Here is a 20,530-nt window from a genome sequence, read left to right on the forward strand (position 1 = left end):
GTCCCAGCATCAGGAAGAAAAGCTCAGTTTTAATCCACCTTCCCATGTTCTTTGAGAAGAAAAAGAAATCCTTTCTCACTCTGGATATCTTTCACATGGACACACAATTCCTCATGCAGCCAGAACAAAGTGAATTCCACACAAGAGTCTAGTCATCACTAGCAACTAGAAACCACCACCCAAATTTACAATGGTTGCATACTGTTTGCTGTGAAAAAGAATTCAAATTCATCTAGTGAATTGCTGTAGGCAGCTATTAAGAAACAAAGAAAAACAAAGCAGTTTATGTATTTTAGGAAAAAAAAAAACAACAAGGAATTTCCAGTTTTGCTCGTTTGTTTGTTTTTAAAAGACACATAATTCAGTGCTTTCAAAACCCGCAAAACCAACCATAACAAGAGGCAGGGCATTCTCTGAAGTTACAGAAGAAGCCCCCAGGAATCTCCTCTCAAAACAGAGACTCACTAACATAACTGTCAGCTTTTTAGAAAAGTAAATAAGATTTTTGGATTGGTTGAGTACTAAGGGTCCCAGGTGATGGGCATTACTCAGCATTACTCACTGTCTTCTGAGCTTTCAGATGATCTTCCCTAGTCACCCCTGCCTCAGCACAAGGTCCCTCAGGCTCTCTTAGCATGCATATGTCTGAGACAAGGTCAATTTCTGGTTTACATTTTACTGGGAGATTATTTGCCAGATGATATACTGAAACACTGCATGGTATAAAGTTTCATAATTCAAACTTTTTGTTTTTTCCCAGGATGGCAGCCTCTTAACATCACCTTTTCTGCCTTTGCAATAATTTAATGCATCTTTTTTTCAATATCTGTAGTTTCACTCAGAATAGTTTTCTATTGTACCATGTGCTCCAGAGTCTTAGCCTCAAGTACAAAGGAAAAGGAGGACAAAAGAAGCAGAAAGCTGCACTATGCCCCTTCATTGAACATAATCCTCTAGGTGAAATGTGGCTCTGGTTCAACACAGAGGCATACCAAGGTTTTCTCAACCTTCCCCAACCAGACAATAAAATATTAATCTTGGGATGCCTTCTTTCAACCAAAACCTTAAAGAAATGAGTGAGAAAAAGAAAAATAGGAGACACCAACATTCCGTAGCTTAAATCTGATATTATTTTTATAACCCTTCTAGGTAAACTGGGTATGAGGTTTCCCAGCTTCTCCTTGGTTCCTGAACTAAGGAGCTCTTAGGTTAATAACTTCTACATGTTACTATGTCCCAGAAAGGAAAAGGTCATGGAGGTAGAGGCACTGAACTTAAATTTCACCTCTCCACCAAACTTCTCCTATGACCCTGAGCAAGTTAGTTAGTTAATTAGGAGGAGTATCTCAAAGGAATTCAGGCACCTAAACTTACTAGGTTCAAGGGGAATCAAATACTCCTTAATGAAGACATTTTCATGATTAACAGACTACTATTCACCTTTTACTGTATAAGAATTTGTGCTTGAAATGCAGGTACAAAAATTTGGTTGTGTTCTTGTTTTGGGTCATTTTACATTTCAATAGGGATGCATTTAAAAAAAATAAAAGGAATGCAGAAGTGATTTAAATCAGTGATTTAAAAACCAATGTCTCATTTCTTTGTGCAGCTGCAAATGTTTTAGTAAGCTTTTCTTCAGGTATCATGCAACTTTTAAAACATACCTCTATGTGAAAAAAGTTACTGCTACAGGGTGCTGTCCTGGGCCCCACAATTTAAGGAGGATTTAAAGGGCTTTGAACGTGTCCAGAGGAGGGCAACAAAGGTGGGGAGAGGCTTGGAGGAATGTTTCATGAGGAGAAGCTGAGGACTTTGGGCTTGTCTAGTTTGGAGAAGGAGGTGCTGAACATTCCTTCCTAGTATCCAGGGACAGGATACATGGGAATGGTTCAAAGCAGCACCAGGGGAAGTTTAGAATTAACATTAGGAAGCATTTCTCTACTAAGAGAATGATCAAACACTGGGAAAGACTCCCTAGAGAGGCAGTCGATGCCCCCAGCCTGTCAGTGGCCTTAACAGCATGCTCTGACATTTGGTCAGCCCTGAATTGTTCAGGCAGTTGGGCTATATGATCATTGTAGGTTGTTCTGAACTGAAATAGTCTGTTCTATGCTCTCAAAATCACTTAAGCACCTTTCCAAGGGAAGGTCCACTAATGGAAGAGAAAAGTGAACAATGGTCAGGAATAAAGCATTTATCCTGGAATAAAGAATTTATCAGGAATAAATTCTATTCTGATGGTAGATTTTTATTTTTTCTTAAAATTTTTGAGTGTCAGAAAAAAAGTGTCTAGAAAATAAATGGGTTTTATTACCATCTTCAGATCAAGAAGGGCCATCACCTGATATTATTGTTGTATCATAAACTATTTTAATAGTATAAACATAAACATTTCTCATCAGGGTGGTTATTATTGCCTTCAGTCTAAAGAGAAAGTGAGAAAATTTTCACATACCCAGTACAAATGTCAGGTGTGAAAGAAATCATAGTCTCATCCCCTAAGTATACCAAAATATTAAAGGCTGTATTGCTTGGAAATGATGTCAAGAACCTGGTTTAATTTTGGGCAACTGAAATGATACAAAACCAGATGAGATGAAAAGAACTAGGGATGTATCACTTTCAAGAGTCCTTCTTTCTTCAAGACAGCTTGTTTTTCAAGGAGGGATGTACCTAGACACCTAACACCAAATTATTTCTACAGGTTTACTATCAATTTTTTTTATAGGGAATGGAAAAGGAAAAAAATGTTCATTTACATTCATTTTTATAGCCATGAACTGTGAAAATAATGCATCCAGGACATCTAGATCTCAAAGATGTATTGTGTCCTGTCTCTTCAGTAGACTGTGGATCTCTCAGAAATCAATATATTTGCCATACCTGCCCTGTGAAACAAGATCTATCTAGCAGCTAAAGTCCAAGAGCTTCAGCCTTCAATCAATCTCTTTATCACACCACTCCTTTCCCACTCCTCCCAGTGAAAGCAGCTTGTGCTGTAATGTTACTCTGCTCCATTGATTGGTTCTCCTTGGAGCAGGATATACCAATTATTCAGGTGCACAAGCAGGGGAATTTTCTTCAGCACACAATCCATATGCCAAAACTATTGTTTCATCCATGCTGGATTTGCTAGAGCTCACAAAATTATTTCAGTTAGGGGACAAATTTGAGCAACAGAGAAATTCCAGGAAGAGACCTGCAAGAGTAATAATCTGCTTTTAATTCTGGTGCCAATTTCAGGCACCCTGTTGAGAAATAGGAAGCTTTTATACACACTTTCCTCTCCTACCTACCAGCACGGTGCCCTTTGGCTCAAAGCTCTGCCCCAGCTCACCAGAAAGTGGGTCTTATCCTGTCACTTGTGTTTTCAGCAGTTGCATAAACAAGTTATTATGCTTTTGTGCTGTGACTGGTCCAAAATTTAGCATGTTGTCCACTGAATTCACTGCACTTGTTGGAAGCTCTGCAATACCTTTGAATGGATAAACACATGGAGAACTCATGCACTCAGAAAGTTGTGGACTTTCAAGAGTCAAGAATGAGTCTAGGAAAAGTGCAATAGCTGGATAACAGATTAAAAATTTAAAAGAAAGTAAATGGAAAAACTACATTGACAGATGAATTTTCATCTTTAGGACTATGCTAAATCCCACTTAAAAGGGGAAAAAATTAAATCTCTCAGAGGTATTGCTTTAGAGGATCCCTAGAAAAGGCAACAAGGATGCACCACTTACTCTCATGCCATACTTTGACCAACAGCCGCTTCCTGGTGCAGCTTAGTTTGAGCTCCCTGTGTGACACCATGACATAAAGGATGACCCCTATAAGGAGGGGTTACAGGAGCAGAAGTAGACAGAATATTAATACAAGGCTTCTGGTGTACCCTGTTAACAAAATCATTACTGGAACTCATCTTGGGCTGTGCTATCCAGGTTTGAATGGGAGCCTCCTTCAGAGCAGGGTGCTGCACTGAGGGAGGCTCACTCTACTGAGATTGGCTAGTGCTATGACAGAGATAATTTAATCTACAGAGCTGATATGTGGATTTATATGGCTAGTAAAACCCACATATGTCCATTCAGCTTCTTCTGGGGTTCTCACTGTCTGAGAGAAGGGTTCCATCCTGCAAGAGGAATACAGGGATTTAGGGTGAGATTCCTGCACTGTCTTCTGTGAGTTTCCAACACAAAGTCATACTAACATCCTTTGTATGAAAGTGTACAATTTTTAATGCAAGTTGATGCCATGAAACACTCAAGCAGAAATTCAGGAATATAGGTGGTTCTCATGCTGTCTCATGGTTTTAGACTACTACAACTGCTCTGGGCATATGTTTAAAACCTGTATTCTCATACTGTAGTTATTTCCATGAATGCCCCTCATTCAGTATCTCATTTCTCTCCACCTGCAAGCATGGCACATCCTACTTTTTATTTCCCACACTCAGAGAGAAGATGGGAAATTCCTTTATTAAACCTTAGACCATGAGTTTGACCATTCCTAGAAAACCCCAGATGGCCACAGCTTCCAGTCACCACCATTTCCTTAGTCAGTAATAACCTCATACAGCAGCACCCAGATAGATGTCAGGCCATAACAATAACCAGGCAGCACGATGCTAACTGGGGATGTATAAGCCAACCACAATAAATACAGTCCTGTTGATCAGAACCTGGGATTAATCTCAATTTTTCAATAACACTTTACTTATCAATTCAGTGTGTGTCACTTTAAACCTCAACTTCCTCCCACAGCTAACACCAGGCAGTCCTTTAGGTGTGAGAGTTGTCTCTGCTTGGTTTCATTTTGTGACCTACCACTGGACATGATGGAGCCTTGATCCTTTTGACATCATCATGTTCATTATTTTCAGTCATACCAAGTTGCCATATCTGGGTTATCAATGTCCCCTTCATGATTTAGTATGACCACGATGAAATTAAAAATATTATTATTGCAGAATGCAGGAATTAGCAGTCACCTGGATCATACAAAAAATAGTGTTTCTTATATAGTTCCTAATATTGTAACATAATTTATAAGTAAAGTTTGTCTTAAAATAGACCAGGTGTTAAAAACATTATAGGGACTATTCACACTATTAACTGCCATTTGAAGTATGATTTCTTGTACAAAATAAAGTAAACACATTTACCAAAGGTATCATATGGGGATACACAGTTGCAGGACATTCAAAAAGCAGTCTTTCTAGCATCAAGGTGGAACCTTCATTTCCTCTTCTGATAATGTCTCTTTCACTTTCCCCTTTTGAGAAACCATTTCCCATTTAAATTAATTAAATTATTACTTATGTTATAATGAAGTATAGTTGGGATAGGTACCTCAGAGAAAGGAGAAAAAAATCTCTCTCACGGGGTTTATGTTGGTTTCCTCTCAAAAAAATATTAACATCTGACACACATTCACACTGCTTTGGAGAGATTCTGAATGGACCTACCAATGCAATATCAAAGGGATTTTAAGTAAGACAGAATCAGACCTAGAAACATCCCACCATAAGTAGGACAAATAAGGACATAAGGACAAATCTATCCTTTTAACTAATATGTTCATCTTCAGGAAAGACAGAGTTGACATAAGTAAAAATTCTCCCTTTTTGTTTCTTTGTATATGAACAGCTATCTATATCACAGAATCATGGGATGACCCAGACTGTGAGAGACCTTAAAGATTGTCTTGTTCCAACCCCACTGCCGTGGGCAGAACAAAGGTCTTCCACTAGACCAGACTGCTCAGAGCCCCAGCCTGGCCTTGAATACTTCCAGGTATGGTGCATCCACAACTTTTCTGGGCAACCGATTCCAATACCTCAGCACCCTTACATTAAAGAATTTCTTCCCAATATCTAATCTAAACCTACACTCTTTAAGTTTGAATCCATTCTCTCTTGTCTTTGTCACTATCTAGCCATGTAAATTGTCTCTTTCTCTCTTTCTTGTAGGCTCCCTTTGGATACTGGATGGTCACCCCAAAGCCTTCTCTTTTCCAGGCAGAACAATCCCAATTTCCTGAGCCTTTCCACCTAGGAGAGGTGTTGCACCTTTCTGATTAGCTTGGTAGCCTCCTCCAAATTTGCTCCAACACATTGATGTCCTTCCTGTGCTGGGGACCCCAGAGCTGGATGCAATGTTTCAGGTGGGGTCTCGCCAAAGCAGAGCAGAGGAGTGAAGCAGAATCCCCTCTCTCTCTCCCTGGTGACCATGCTGCTTTTAATCTAGCCCAGGATAGGATTGGCTTTCTGTGAGTGCACATTGCCATGTGATGTCCAACCTCTCATTCACCAGCACCACCAAGTTCTTCCCTGTAGGGCTGCTCTCCATCTGTTCATCCCCCAGCCTGGACTGACACCAGTCCAGGTGCAGCACCTCACCTTGGCCTTGTTAAACCTCATGAGATTCCCACGTGGCCATTTCTAGAGCTTGTCCAGGTCCCTCTGGATGGCATCCTGTCCTTCAGATGTGTCAGCAGCACCACTCAGCTGGGTGTCACCTGCAAATTTACTGAGAATGCACTCGATCCCTTTGTCTATGTCGTTAATACAATGGTCTGTCTATAGATCAATACTTATGATTACTCTCAACAGCATGACTGCACAAGTGAAACTAAGGAAAGTTCCTTCTTCACTGGCCCAAAATTTGTCTGCTCCTTTAATGAAGAAGAGATACAATTTCTTCAACTGATTTACTTTAAATTTTAACAAGTCTTTAACAAAAAAAAAAAAAAATTACATAAATTTGCAAGAAAAATAGAGGTTTTGGGGAAAAGGCCTGTGTATTTTACCGCAGTCCATTTACATATTCCATAATGTATCTTTGAGTAAGTAAATATTATCACTTGAAGTTTTCAAGCTTGTTTCTAATGTTGCTGTTAGAGCAGACATAATCCTAAACAAGAAGCAAAGCCTTATTCTGGCAAACCTGTGTCTTAGGCCGGATCTAACACCTCCAATGCATGTAGCTTTTATACTCAACCTTTGCAGTGCCTTGCCCTTGTGCATCATCAGGGAAAACAGCAGGCTGGCCAATGTTAATTACTGGTAGAGAAAACAGTGCAAATAGCAATGCTGAGATGAGAGGCAGCTTTCCAGGTTGCAAGTCAACACACAATTGCTGTGTGAGTTGTTTTAGCAAGAGTCCCTAAACCTTGAACCCAATGTGAGAGGGACTCGCCCTGCCCAACGCTGCTGGCAGGATGCTTGCACAGACCTCACACACACTGCACCAGCAACAGATTCTTGCATGTTTGTAGATGCACTTGGGCTTCCCTTTATTGAGCCCCCTTCAGCCCTCCTGATGGTGTCTGTCAGGTCTCAGAGTTAAGGAAAAGCTACAGATCACATCATAGGTGAGGCCAAAGATTAAACCCTCCAGATAGCCACACTCCTCTGTGATAGCTCACAGAGTGTCTTTCTCCTGCCTGGTGACCTGACCTTCCCTGGCACCCCATAGGACACTGGATGCTAAAGTTTGTGGAAATCATGGCTGGTAATACACTCTATATCTTCAAACTGTAGAGAGGGTAGGCCATGCAACTCAATCTTCTGTAAAGATTTCCCCTTGTCAGACTACATACATGGGTCAAGAGGAGGGGAAAATAAAATCTCAGAAGCAAACCTCTGAACAAAATTCTTCTCCTGCCAGCCAGGGTCTTCTAACCCCTCTTACTCATTCTCCATTAAATTAAAGCAGAGAGAACACTCCCTTCTCAATTGCAAACCGACTTCTGATTATTAGTTAATTAATCTTTGTATTCATAAGATTCTAGAAAACAATAGAATTGAATGTGTGGGAGGACAGAGGATAACTTGAAAGAAAATATTTATATAGGTAAAATAAATGTGACAAGAGAGTGATATTACTCTCTATGCAGTGAGGCAAGAAGAGAGAAAAAAAATCAATTTGCTACAGGAAAAAGTCAAGGATGTTTTTTAACCCAGAGAAGGGTATTGAAGAATGAACACCCTACTTTTGAGTACAGTAATGACAGGAATTTATAGCAAGAATACATACAAAAGTTCACATCTTTCCTAAAGTTGTAGAGAATTTCATTGTAGCTTTTAAATGTAACAGTGGTGGATTTCAGCCTGATTAATCTGGAGACAAAATTTAAAACTCATCCTGACCATTCATGGAAATTATCCAGTCCACCCACTCATTTCAATCCTCTTGTCCAAAGTCAAATTATCAAACCAGGGGATGGAAGAAGAAAAACAGAGCTATGATCTCTGAAACCAGTACTTTAGAGGTGAGTTGGTCTCTGGGGTTGATACAATATAGCTGAGCGTCCTTGAAAAGGCAAGGGAACTGATATATACTTGCAAACTATTTTAAATCACAGTGGATTATTAATTTTCTAACCTTGCATTTTCTGCTGTTGTTGGCTTGCTGCTTCTCTGAACTGGTCTCTGGAAATCAAGACAGTTGTTCTTAACAGTGGTCCCTGGTCTGCTTACAGAGACCTGCTCTGCTGCAAAGTATATACAAATAGTTGTTTACTCAGAGTTCAACAAACTTCTGGGTAGCTATTATTTGGCAGGAGCAGCTGACTGACTGCCTTTAAAAAGGAAGGGAGAGAGAGGCCAATAAAATTTGGCTAGGCTGGGTATTACTAAAAAGCAGGTCATTTCAAATTCCATTTAAGTAGACTCATTAAATTATGTGTTTTTTAAGAGCACTGCGTATCCTCCTTCACACATACCATGATCACTGTTAGCTGGTGTTTCCCAAATAGGTGTCTCAAGGCACCCAGTAAAGTCATTAATGGATGTGCAATAGATCCCATTGTCTCTCTCAATGGAAACACAAAAACTTATTTCCTATTGTAAATACTGGCCCTTGAAAAGGATAAAATCAATACAGTATTTGTTGTGTTAATAAATGCAGCAAAGCATTAATTACTAATAGTTTATTTGTTTCTGCAGAATTCTTCATTCCACAGAATTGTGTTCCAGAAAAACCACCAAAACCTGAACCACTAAATATTGATTCAAATAATCTGAAGTCATTAAAATCAATTTTTGTTTCCTACAAAAAGTTCCTGGTCTGACAGAAAAAGCATTTAGTTTTCAGAAATACTTAAATTATTTAAAAAAAAGAAAAAATACAGATTAAGAAAAAAAGTACCAGAATTACGCTTTACACTGAAAACCTCAGATCATTAACTCCTACTAAATTCCACTACCAAAAGGGCAAGTGAGTAATAAAAAATTAAAATCTTGTCATTTAACCTTTCATCTAGAATGGATACTTACATGCTTTTCTTTGAAGGGGGAGGGAAAGTATACAACAGAACAGTATTCAGCATTTTCCATTTCCATTTCATCATAGTGTACTTGACAATACCGTATTTTGCCAGTAGACATAGAATACGCAGTTGTCAAGAAAATAAAATAGATGTGACCATCTAGATGTACTGAAACACAGTATAAATTAGGTGATTTATGTGTATGCTACATCTTCAAACTGTAATCTCATCTAAGACTCACCATCATATATATAAAAGCAAGAAATCAAGAAGGAATAGCATGATGAAAAGGTTTTATTGGTTTTGGGTTAAATGGTAGTACTGTCATGAGAAACAGGCAACTTATGCAGATTGCTGCAAATGAGCTCTAATTAAGACAGAACACTGTAGAAAGACAAGAAAGACATAAAATAGATAAACCTAATAAAAAATAAAAACCATCACAGGATATTTCATTTTATATTTAGTAGGCTGTTTTTATATCTTTCCACTTATAAAGATAGCTGTGCAAATAACAAGCAGAACTGACACAGAGGAGTAATGAGCTATAAATATTAGCAAAACTTTCCAAAAGGCATTTGCTAAACGACAAGTCTATTATAACTGCAAAGATCCTATAGAAGGAGAAAATTCCACCCATCTCACTCTCCTGGAAGCAAAAAAATCCAGTGTATGCAGATTCCTGCTTCCAGTTCTGTAAAACACCAGATTAGAACCTAGCAATGATCTGGATTTTCATATTCACTGCTCCATGAACAGCAGTTTGTGCTAGAGCTAGAAAGCCTCAGAGCACCACAGCGTTCTCCAGACTTGTCCAATGGACCTTTCTCAGTCCTTTGCACGGGCACATTATATCATGGCCTTGTAACAGAAATCTCATCTCAGCAAATTCTCATATGCCTTCATGGTATTTCAGTGAACCATGGTAAAGAGATAAGAGCAGAAAGGCAGGATGTTTCTAAGAAGTTTTTTTAAGTCTGCATCTTCAAAGGTGCTTCTTCAGTATAAATGCTTGAACAAACCTGATTACTAGGGGATTTAATCAGTGACTCCCTGTTTCTAGACAGGTATCAGACTACTAACAAACTTCAGTCTTTCTTGTAGTCACCTGAGACTCATATCACACTTTCTCTGACAACATTATTTAATTTCTTCCTGTGGAGCACGTGGGGAACACCTCCAGCCTCAAAACCATTCTCTGAGAACTACAGTGAATGAGGAAGAGCATCACTGATACAATAAAATACATTTATCAAACACTGTTTTCATGTATGCACAACCATGACCATGACCATCTATATTTAGAAGCAGTTTCAGAACCTTTTCATATTGGAATAAAGGATACTGGCAGTAAATTCACACTTTTACCTATGTAAATGGGCAGTATCAACTGGCAGCTATCAAAACTTACTGTCATAAATTATATTAGCTCTTTTTTGGGTTTTTATATTACAGAAAAAAAAACCCAAAACAAAATAAAAAGACCCCAAAATTCTATTTCCAGTGACCATTTCGAGTTCTGCAGGAAGTTTAAACAAGATTAAACAGATAAGCAATAATAATAATATTACCAACTAAAGAAAAGCAGCCCCTATTTCATGAACCCATAACTTTCCAAAGCATTGCTATTTTTATGTGAGGTATTCAAATTTCGATCTTTCCTGCAATTGTCTTTATTTTTCAATCTGAAGAAGATGCAAAGAAATTAGCTCTTCTCTTTCTATGTTTTCTTCTCCAAGATAAAGCCTAACCATATATTTTGGTTAGCACTGGTGAAGAGGAGACTGCAGTGTGAAGCCCAGGGAGGAAGTGATCATTGGTGAAGAGTGCATGTTTTGACTGTGTTGAAAAAGAAGCAGCAGCAGTTGAAAAGCTATTTCTGAAAACATATGAAGAACAGATCAAATTAATCTCACTGGGTTTTTTGTTTCTTTTTCCCCCTAATCCTCCCTTCTTGCTGGGAACCACCTCATTAAACTCATTTCTTACATGTCTTTGTACCCAAAGCCAGTTGCAATAATAAGAACTTGCATTCATCCAATAAAACCTATGAAGAGTGCTGAATATTTCTGCACGCCATCTACTGGTACAGTTTTCCAAAGCTATGACATCTATCATTAAAAAAAAAAAAAAAATTGCCACAAAAGACATACTTGAGCAATTTCAACCTTGCATGGACTTCAGATGTTCGCAACTAAGTTGAAGCAATTCTTACCTGCAGCAAGCGGAATTTTGCTGCATAGATTATCAAATTTTCTGTGCTAAATCAGCTAGACATCAAGTGAGCCATCAGCAGCTTCCCTCACAAACCCCTGCTCCTGTCTCTGCATGGAGATACTACCTCTACCCTTGCACTCCACTGGGAAGCTCATCCAGACACAGCCTCACCCCCAACATGTGAGCAACCAACTTTTTCCCACTGGCATCCTCTCCCCACATTTCCATAGTCCTTTACTGAGGATCTGTGAACAAACTCGCCCCCCTACACAAACAACCCACACACACACACAGAATGACAGAGGATTTTAAAGCCTTTTGAGTAGTTATTTGATCTCTCTGAGCTGTAAGACTTGACAATCATTTCAGGCCCTTTCCTTAGCTTCTTAATGCTGCTAGCTCTCTTGCTTCCATGAGCCAGTGTTTCGTAAAGCCCCAGCTGCTCTAATCAAGATATCTGCAAGGGAAGCTCAAATCTTGTTTTTAAAGTAAATTTCCAGCCTTTGCAGATAAAAAGTGTGAAAGCACCATGGCCTCAGGCTCAAAAACAGGCAAACAAGCCCTAAATGTATTATTAAAAAAATAATCAAAGGCTTGGAAAGAATGACTCATTAGTTTTGAATTCTTCAGATAAGTAATACTTATTTTTGGTGAGCATTTCACTGCTCAGATTCCACTTTAGAGAAAAAAAAATTGGTTTAGAGACAGTTTTCAAAGTGACCAATACCTTCAACTCCTTATTCCCTGCTGCCCCTCCCAGCTGGCTTTCAGCTCATCAGCTTCTGAGATTGTAGGTCCCAAACTCCTGGGCTACAATGAGCTGAGACCTTCCAGCAGGTAGGCTGTCATCAGTTTGCTCTTAAATGGAACCGTGTGCCACAAGCCCTTGAAATAAATGCCTTCATTAAAACGTGGGACAAAATCTCCACAAATGTCTAATGTTGCTGTGCAGAACACGAGGAAAATCTGTGGTGTGGGTAAGATTGAAGGTGCATGGAGGCTCTGTGCATCAGGTTTTGTGGTATCCCACACAGCTCTGCATTTTCTGTGCTCTCAGTTAATTAAAAGTACATTTACACAGCAAAGCATTATATGCTTCTGCCACAGTTTAACTGATTATTTGCCCCTTGTCTTTGCCAGAAATACCTTCATAGTAACACTTCCATTTCTGGAGTGGACAAATAAATCAGGAGGCAAATCACATGTTGTTTTTCCCTATATTTAAATACAGCACAGTTTCTAATGAATGAACATAATTGGTATTAAATATCAAGGAGAAAGCTTACTAAAATAAACACACAGGTATTTACACATGTCCAAGCTGCAGACCCGAAACCCAAGAGATGTGTATGCAAGATCTTTTCCTCATCAATCTATAGTGACACAGGTGAAAACAAATGTAAGAGGTGTAGCTTTTCAAGGGTATGTCAGATTCTTATATCTGTACCAGGTTAAAATTTGGCTCAATTTACTACAAGAGCATCCAAATTCATGAAGATATACTACAAGAGCATCCAAATTCATGTAGATACCTGGAACAGTTACTGTAAGATCAATTGTTTTTAACCCAGCATGTACTGTACAGATAAGGCAGCATTTTAAAAATCTTTCTGCCTTAATATATCAATGTAAGCAAATGCAAAACTTTTAAAATCACAGGACTTGGGTAAACACACCTTCTGTTTTCTGCATACTTTATTGTAGCTACCTCAAGCTTATTTTACCTCTTAACCCCTTCTCCAGTTCTGTACTGGCCCATCATCCTGGCACATATGTCCCATGGACAAGGTGCTGGTGTCCCCTCCCTTCTGATCTCCATCACCTTACCCTGCACTTCTGCCTGCAATCCAGACTCTCCACTTCCCATCCTTGCCAGCCTCACATGCCTTACTCATCCCCAGCGGCTTATGTTTGCCTCTCTTGGCTGAAGCTACAAAGTAATACGTGCAGAAATGTCAGTGTTTTAAAAGCACTGTGTAAAAATGGTGCTTTATACTACAGATAGATTGGAGGATCCTTCCTCACTCCCAGCTCCATCTCATTCTTCCAATAGTCCCATTCAGTTCTGTGGGCCAAATTTTGTCACTCCCTTTGTCATGCAGAGTAGGATCTCAGCCTTTGAATAGTCCCACTGATTTAAATGGGACTTATTCACACAATCAGCCATTAGTAAGAATGGAAAGAGAAGCTGACATTATATAGTAACATTTCTAATATATGTCTTCTGATGGCACAGAACAACCTACTAATGATGAAACCTTTACAAAATTGTAGCTCTCATTGCTATATTTTTGACAAACTAGAAAAATCTCATTTCTGTGAATCATATTAGTTTTAGAGAATATCATCCAAAGTATATCACAGGGATGCAATGAAATCTCAGAATATAGCAGACCTATGCATCTGTTTTTACATTACTGTATAAGAGAAATTGTACTCTATCTAAAAGAAGAAATAAATTGTCTACAACTGTTTAACAACAACAATCCTTCCATTCACAAAACAAAGCTATGATGAAGAACACGAATAAATATAGACATAGCTCACCAAATCCACATACAGGTGGAAATAAAATTTAGTTGTTTAAAAATGCATTTCTATATCTTATATATAACATTTTAAGGTAATTGTACTTCAAAATGATTAATTTTCAGTACATAGAAGCTTCAAGCCACTGAGAATCCTAAAGAGTAAGAAATTAAAGGTAAGGCCTCAAAACATACAGGAATTTAACGTTTTAAATGGTCATATATATCAAATTAATGCATTCTCTGTGTTTCAGGCCAAACCAAAGTTCTAAAATAAAAGAGGTTCTTTAAACAAGCTCCATGAAAGAAACTGATCTCTTAAAAATAACACTGCAGGTGCCACAATATTATTGTGTATATATTGCTGCTGTATTTTTAATAGTCACTCATTCCTTTGGAGAGCAACTTGTAAAAGAATTATTCATTCTCTCTGTGCATACATTTTGAGAATAATTCACTGTACTTTTCCAAATTATTTTCAAAGTGTACACACACAGGAAAGGATACAAAACTTTTCCCAGGCTACATTTGAAAGCTTGTCAGCACTCAGAGCTAAGGCCTTTAATCCCAGGCTTTAAATAATTTAGGTAACACTTGATTACTCCATTGCTGGAACATCAAGCTCCGCAAAATCTGAGTAACACAATATTTGAGGGAAAAAGAGAGAATACTCTACTTAAGTAAAGCACATTTCCTGCAAACAAATTGTGAACTGCAGCCTGATGTTTGCAATGCAAACTCTGGTAAAGCACCACTGAGGCTGCCCCCCAAATAACACTTTATTCCAGTTTCCACTAACAAAACCATTTAGTGTGGAGTTCTGTGGTGCACTAGTCACAGCTTACACACTATGAAGTATGATATTCACAAGGCTTAAGGAACAGCTTCTCCTTAGGTTTATAATATTTCATTATATCCTCCAGCTAAAACGTCCACATCGACTTCAGATTAACAAACCCCCCACCACCACCACCACACAACGCACACACAATTTAGTCAGACAAAAAAAACCCAAAAAACAAAAAACAAAAAAAGAAGTTTTTACCTTTCTTGTGGACTAAATTTTTTCTTGAGAGAACAATTTCATTTTCTCAGGTAAGCCACAGGGGATTCAATATTTGCTGTCTCTATGCATTTGCTAAATTAAAAAAAAAATAGTACAAATGGCTTTGTTCTCTTAGGTACATCTGTACCTGTACCGTTAACAAAGTCTGAACTACTTCATTTTTTCATTTGTGTTCTCCATTTAACAAACAGTTCTAGCCAGCAAACAAAACTTCTCTGTAAAAAGTAGTTTGGATCATTTTCAGGGGGGTAAGAGGCATGAACATCATAATGTGTGCTGTGTGACAATCTATGCACATTTCATTACACAGAAATACCAACTTCTTTAAGAATAATTAAATATCCTAAAAAAATTATCAGAAGATAACGAAGAACAAACAAACACCTCCCCCTGCGAATTACGTTATAATTTAATATAAATTATTAGGTCCTTAAGTTTCTTTTTCACTGCTGCCTTTGAATCCTTTTTTGCACAGAGGAATACAAAGTTTTCATCTTAAATCTGTTAGTTCCTTTTCCCTCCAAAGCTCACCGTTCAGCCCTGTACAATGTATACTGCTAGAAAATCAGGACCAACAACAACAAGCCCATGACTGCCCTCAGCAGAGTCAATAAATGGCACATTTGACTCTCTCTCATACCATTTGGAACCAAGTCCTCACACAACTTCTGCCCTGACACCTCATCCATCAGCTCTTAAAGCACGAGAGCAGAACCCCACAAGCAAACCTCTTCTCTCCTACGCCATCTCCAGAGCTGAGGCCCAGATGAGAAACAGCCTTATCTTCCAGAATAGCAAGGATACACCTCTAAGATCAGACCTTGGCAATTTGACCTAAAACCATCCTTACTTGCAAAACAATGTCTCCATCATCTTCAGAGCAAGAAGGGAAGAGAGTGAGAGGGAAAACAGGGGTGGGGGTAGGGGAGGAAAGTCCGGTCCTCTCTGACCTGATTGGAAACTTTGTTGTGGCAAAAAGAAAAAAAAATAAAAAAATCTCTTTGGCCAGTTGAGAAACTGCCTATGGTTGCTCTTGTATTGGGAGGGTCTGTTCAGGGTTTCTCAATCTTCTTTTCTCTGTCTCTCCCCCCTCTCTTTCTCCCCTTCTCTTGTTTCAAAAGGGGCCTCTGGTCAGCGCTGATTAATAAGTGTTTTTTGTTGTGAAGTGTTGAATAATAGAAGATGGCCAGTGACCCAGGAAAGACTAAACCTTGTGCTACTTTATTGTGGCAAGCTGAGAAAGGGGCTTTAGGACAGAGACCCCAAGCACTGACCCGCACACATCCTGTGGATTCCCTATTCATTCTCACAGCCTCCCAGTCGCCCAGAGCTCCCATTGTTTGCCAAGCAACAATGGAGATTTTGCACAGAAAGTAAAGCTCTCTTCAGATTCCTCCCTGATGTTTTGCATTTGGGGAAACAACCATCCTTAACAAGTTTTTTTTTTCCCCTAAACTGAATTTCACGAAACTCCTAGGATTTGGACTTTTATTCTCATTGCTCAAGACTTTCCATACAAACCTAAGAAAACAAACATTATCTCTTAATAAATACTTTTTTTTTTTTCCTTTTTAATTACCCAACACATTTTTCCTGGGGTACTGCTTCCCTAGTGATTTAAGGGGAAAATTGAGGATTCTTTCCTTTTATTTCTTAGCATATGCTTTAATGCACATTACGTATCATATTATTCCTAAAAATAACTGTATTGAAGCCGTCTCTGTTTGAGTAGGAGCCAACTGAAGAGTGCTGCTTCTTTCAAAAAAAAAAAATTAAATAAAAGCAGAAGATTGAAATATCTTGGTTTGTTTCTGCCCTGATTAGGCAAGCATAGCTTTTATCTCCTCGAAGGCTGGCCCTTTCCCCACTCTCCAAACAAAGAGTTCATCTGCAGCCACCAAGGAGGGCACATGCCATTCCATAGGCTTGCTCTGATTTACCTGTAGGGTCCAAACCACATTTGTCATTCTAACCTAGGCATTTATTTGCTCTCTAACCATGTGGATAAATAACTCTTGCATCTGTTGAGCCTCTGGGTAGGAGCACGATTAGAGGGAGCAGAGGCCTCGGGATCTCAGAGTTTTGTTTAATTGCTTTCTCTGGCCTGTTATACATGGATTTCCATTCTTCTGAGGTATCCACTTACACATGTCACCAAGTGGCTAGGTTAGGGTGTTTGGTTGTACCTTGCATTTGCAGGTTTTGCGTCTTCTTGTAAATTTATTAGGCATTAAAAAACAAACAAACAAACAAATAATCACCAAGAGCGGAAGAATGTTGCAATCAATAGGACAAATTTCTGCTAAACTGCTAAGAATGGGATTTCTTCTCCCTCAGTTATTTGAATCTATAACTGACTGAACATTTTTATCAGGACCATTGCTTTCTCTCGGCGTTTACACCTGAATAGGGAGGTCTAGAAATCCACCCTTTGGAGGTGAGGAAGAAAAGACCAGTCTGTCAGAGAAACCTTTAACAACTGAAGGGGGAACAACAGTCTTTATTAAGGATATTGGGTAGCAGAATTACCTTGGCGGGGGCGGGAGGCGTTGTAAAACATCCATTTGCAAAAGGCTCTCAGGCTGAAACCCTTTCATCGGTGGCGAGGGGAGGGGGAGGCAGGGCGGGGGCTCGCAAACCCCCAGCTATCTCCATTTGTCAGCTCCACAGAGGAGGGGTGGTGGAGGCAGCGGTGCGGAGGGGTGGGCTGCCCGGTGGTCCCTGCTGCCCGGAGCGGGACGCAGCCACAAGTGCGCTGAGCACGGCGGGCTCAGCCCGGGGCGGTGCGGAGCAGCCGAGCCCGGCCTTTCACTTTCGTGCCCACCGCATCAGCCTCGGGAAGGGGGAAGTGGGGGGAGGAGAGGAGGGAGGGAAGGCAAGCGCCCTGCTGTATTGTTCCCCTGCCGAATTGATATGCTAATTCCCCTTGTGAGGGCATCACAAAGAACACCTTGCACTTCTGAAAGACTTTTGTGTCCTGGACGGAGAAGTTTATTATCAACTAATTAGCAACAACTTCTAGCAATGAGTTGGGTTACATTTTCATAAGCTTTGAACAAACATCCTGAGCTGCGTTGTGTCGGGATGATGGGCTTGCTAAGGAAAATAGAGTCCTAAATAAGGGAATGAGCTTTAATAATTAGCGCCTGCTATATGCGGAGCCTCTGTCGACGTAAGTCTTCTTCCGAGGCTTTTGATTCACGTTGCTTCCAGGATTGCAAAGGACCCTGACAAGCACTCTACAAAACAAAATCTTACTCATGGATGACTAGCCATTTTTCCCCTCATATTAAGGCTCTTTCCTTACAACCGAAGAGCATTTTAGACTACCATGATAAAGCACCGAGGATACTCAGTATATAAAGACGCTCAGTACAATTAAACATATTCATATTAGATATTATTTTGAGAGGTTTGCTGTAGTCAGTCTAGCACTTTGAATATAAAAATAGTCTGGGAAAATGGAAGGGTATATTAGAAATTACAAAAAGAAAACATCTATAAATTTCACAGGCTTTCTGTTTGTTGTGGTGGTTTATTGTTTATTGGGGGTTTTGACATTTTTTTAAAATTTGGTTTGGTTTTTCATTCTGTATTACTCTTCTTATAGTTTTTTCACAGAAGGAGGACTGGGTCTCAGTACTAGGTTAACTCAGTTCTCTCATGGCAGACTTCCTGCATCTTTAGAAACAAAAGTATATGCTGTTTCTTTGGTTGAAAGTGAAACTATGAAAACCAAGAGGACTTTACTTTTACCACTGTAGCAAGCCCTAGTTATTTTCTGCATTGCTTTATGCTACCAAAACAGAGCAGAAACAATCCTCCGAAGATAGGCACGTTCTATGGTTTACTGATTGACTGGAATTCTTATTGACTGGAAACAACGTACTTACAGCTTCACATTATGCTGTCGGGTTTTGGCTTTTGAGGTGTGTGATGTGGTGGGGGAGTGTCATATTGCAGTTCGAATCAGTACTAGGCTGATTTTGCAGTTTATGCATGGATTTCCAGTGTGGCTTCCTAAACCTGCCCTGGACCTGAGGAGACCACTGAGGAAACTACAAGCCTTGGACCCATATTGGGATGCAGAAAAAAAACAGATCGGCCCTGGCTGCTTTTGCAATTCACTTTATCCTCTCCTACTCAGTACATTTAATGGGAAAACACACTCTCCATCGCTCGGTCTCTTTCTGGCCCCTTCTCCAAGCAAATTCATTTGTTTAAAATCCTAAAAGGTGGTATAAAGTCTTATTGAAACCCAGCAACGTAAGGGGTGGGAGTGGATTAGATTCCTTCATTTCCTTTTGGTAATCCTAAATGCAGCTATCTCTGGTTCCCTAATCTCCTCTAGAGTCGGATTACCACCCATTTGAGCAAGTGCAGCTGGAATTAGGGGATGACAAGCATGCAAAGAAAGTGCCAAGAACTCCTGAGGTGACAGAGATGTCGGGGTGGCTCTGGCCACTCCGCAGCACCCTGGTGTCCTGCAGGGCACCCCGGGCAGTGGCGTGGGGTGATGGGGACAGCCCTGGGCCGGGCAGTGCCCACCGGCCCCGGCGCAGACCGGCCTTTCTCCTCGCTGTGGCTCCGCAGCGGCAAGGGCCACCGCTGGGTCGCTTTGGTGCTTCATTTGCCTCGTGACAGGCTCCTGCTAGCCCTGCGGCTTTCTGACATGGCCAGGCGAGCCACACTGTGCCATACACAAATATGTGGTTTTATATATATATATATATATATATATATATATATATATATACACACATACATGAATGGATGTTCCTGCATTCACTGAAAGAAAGAATAGATATAAAATAGGTGATGAAATGTGGAGCGAGTACAACCTTGTTTATGCTTTTCTCTGTCCACCTGGAAAGAGTAACCCTGCATGAAAACACACGTTTGTGTGTGTGGTTATTTTTTGAAACAATCCCTCATATTTGATTGAAATGGAATATGCCGCTGTGTATATCAAAGATAAAGCTTTATTTTTAGAGGCCTGTAATCCTTTCAAGGAGGTTTTGTTGATATAAGACTTCATTGGAAAGTAATTGTGGATTGTATGGCTCTGACCTTTGCAGAAAGCAGGGTGTGGGTCTGTGCAGCAGAGAAATACTGTGCATCAATTTCTTGTGAAGCCCCTGCAGACCAGCTAAGTGTGCGTACAAGTTCAATAATTTATTTAAAAGGTTACAGTTAGTGGCTCAGTCGTCAAAGTTGGGGACATGGTATTTTTATACTAAGTGAAATACACTATTTAAATATATTTTAAAATAAATAAATGAAAAAGAATAAGGCCAGGCCTTCTACACAAATTGGAGGCGGCTAAATGCTCTTTTGTGCCTGCAGCTCTAAGGAGGCTGTGATGCATGTGAAGGAAAGTGACTGACTTAACTCATTGGGATTCAGGGAATGGCCTGCCCTCTTTTGGAAAAAAAAAAAAAAAAAAAAAAAA

This window comes from Parus major, chromosome 2, assembly GCF_001522545.3.
Source record: "Parus major isolate Abel chromosome 2, Parus_major1.1, whole genome shotgun sequence".
Lineage (NCBI taxonomy): Eukaryota > Metazoa > Chordata > Aves > Passeriformes > Paridae > Parus > Parus major.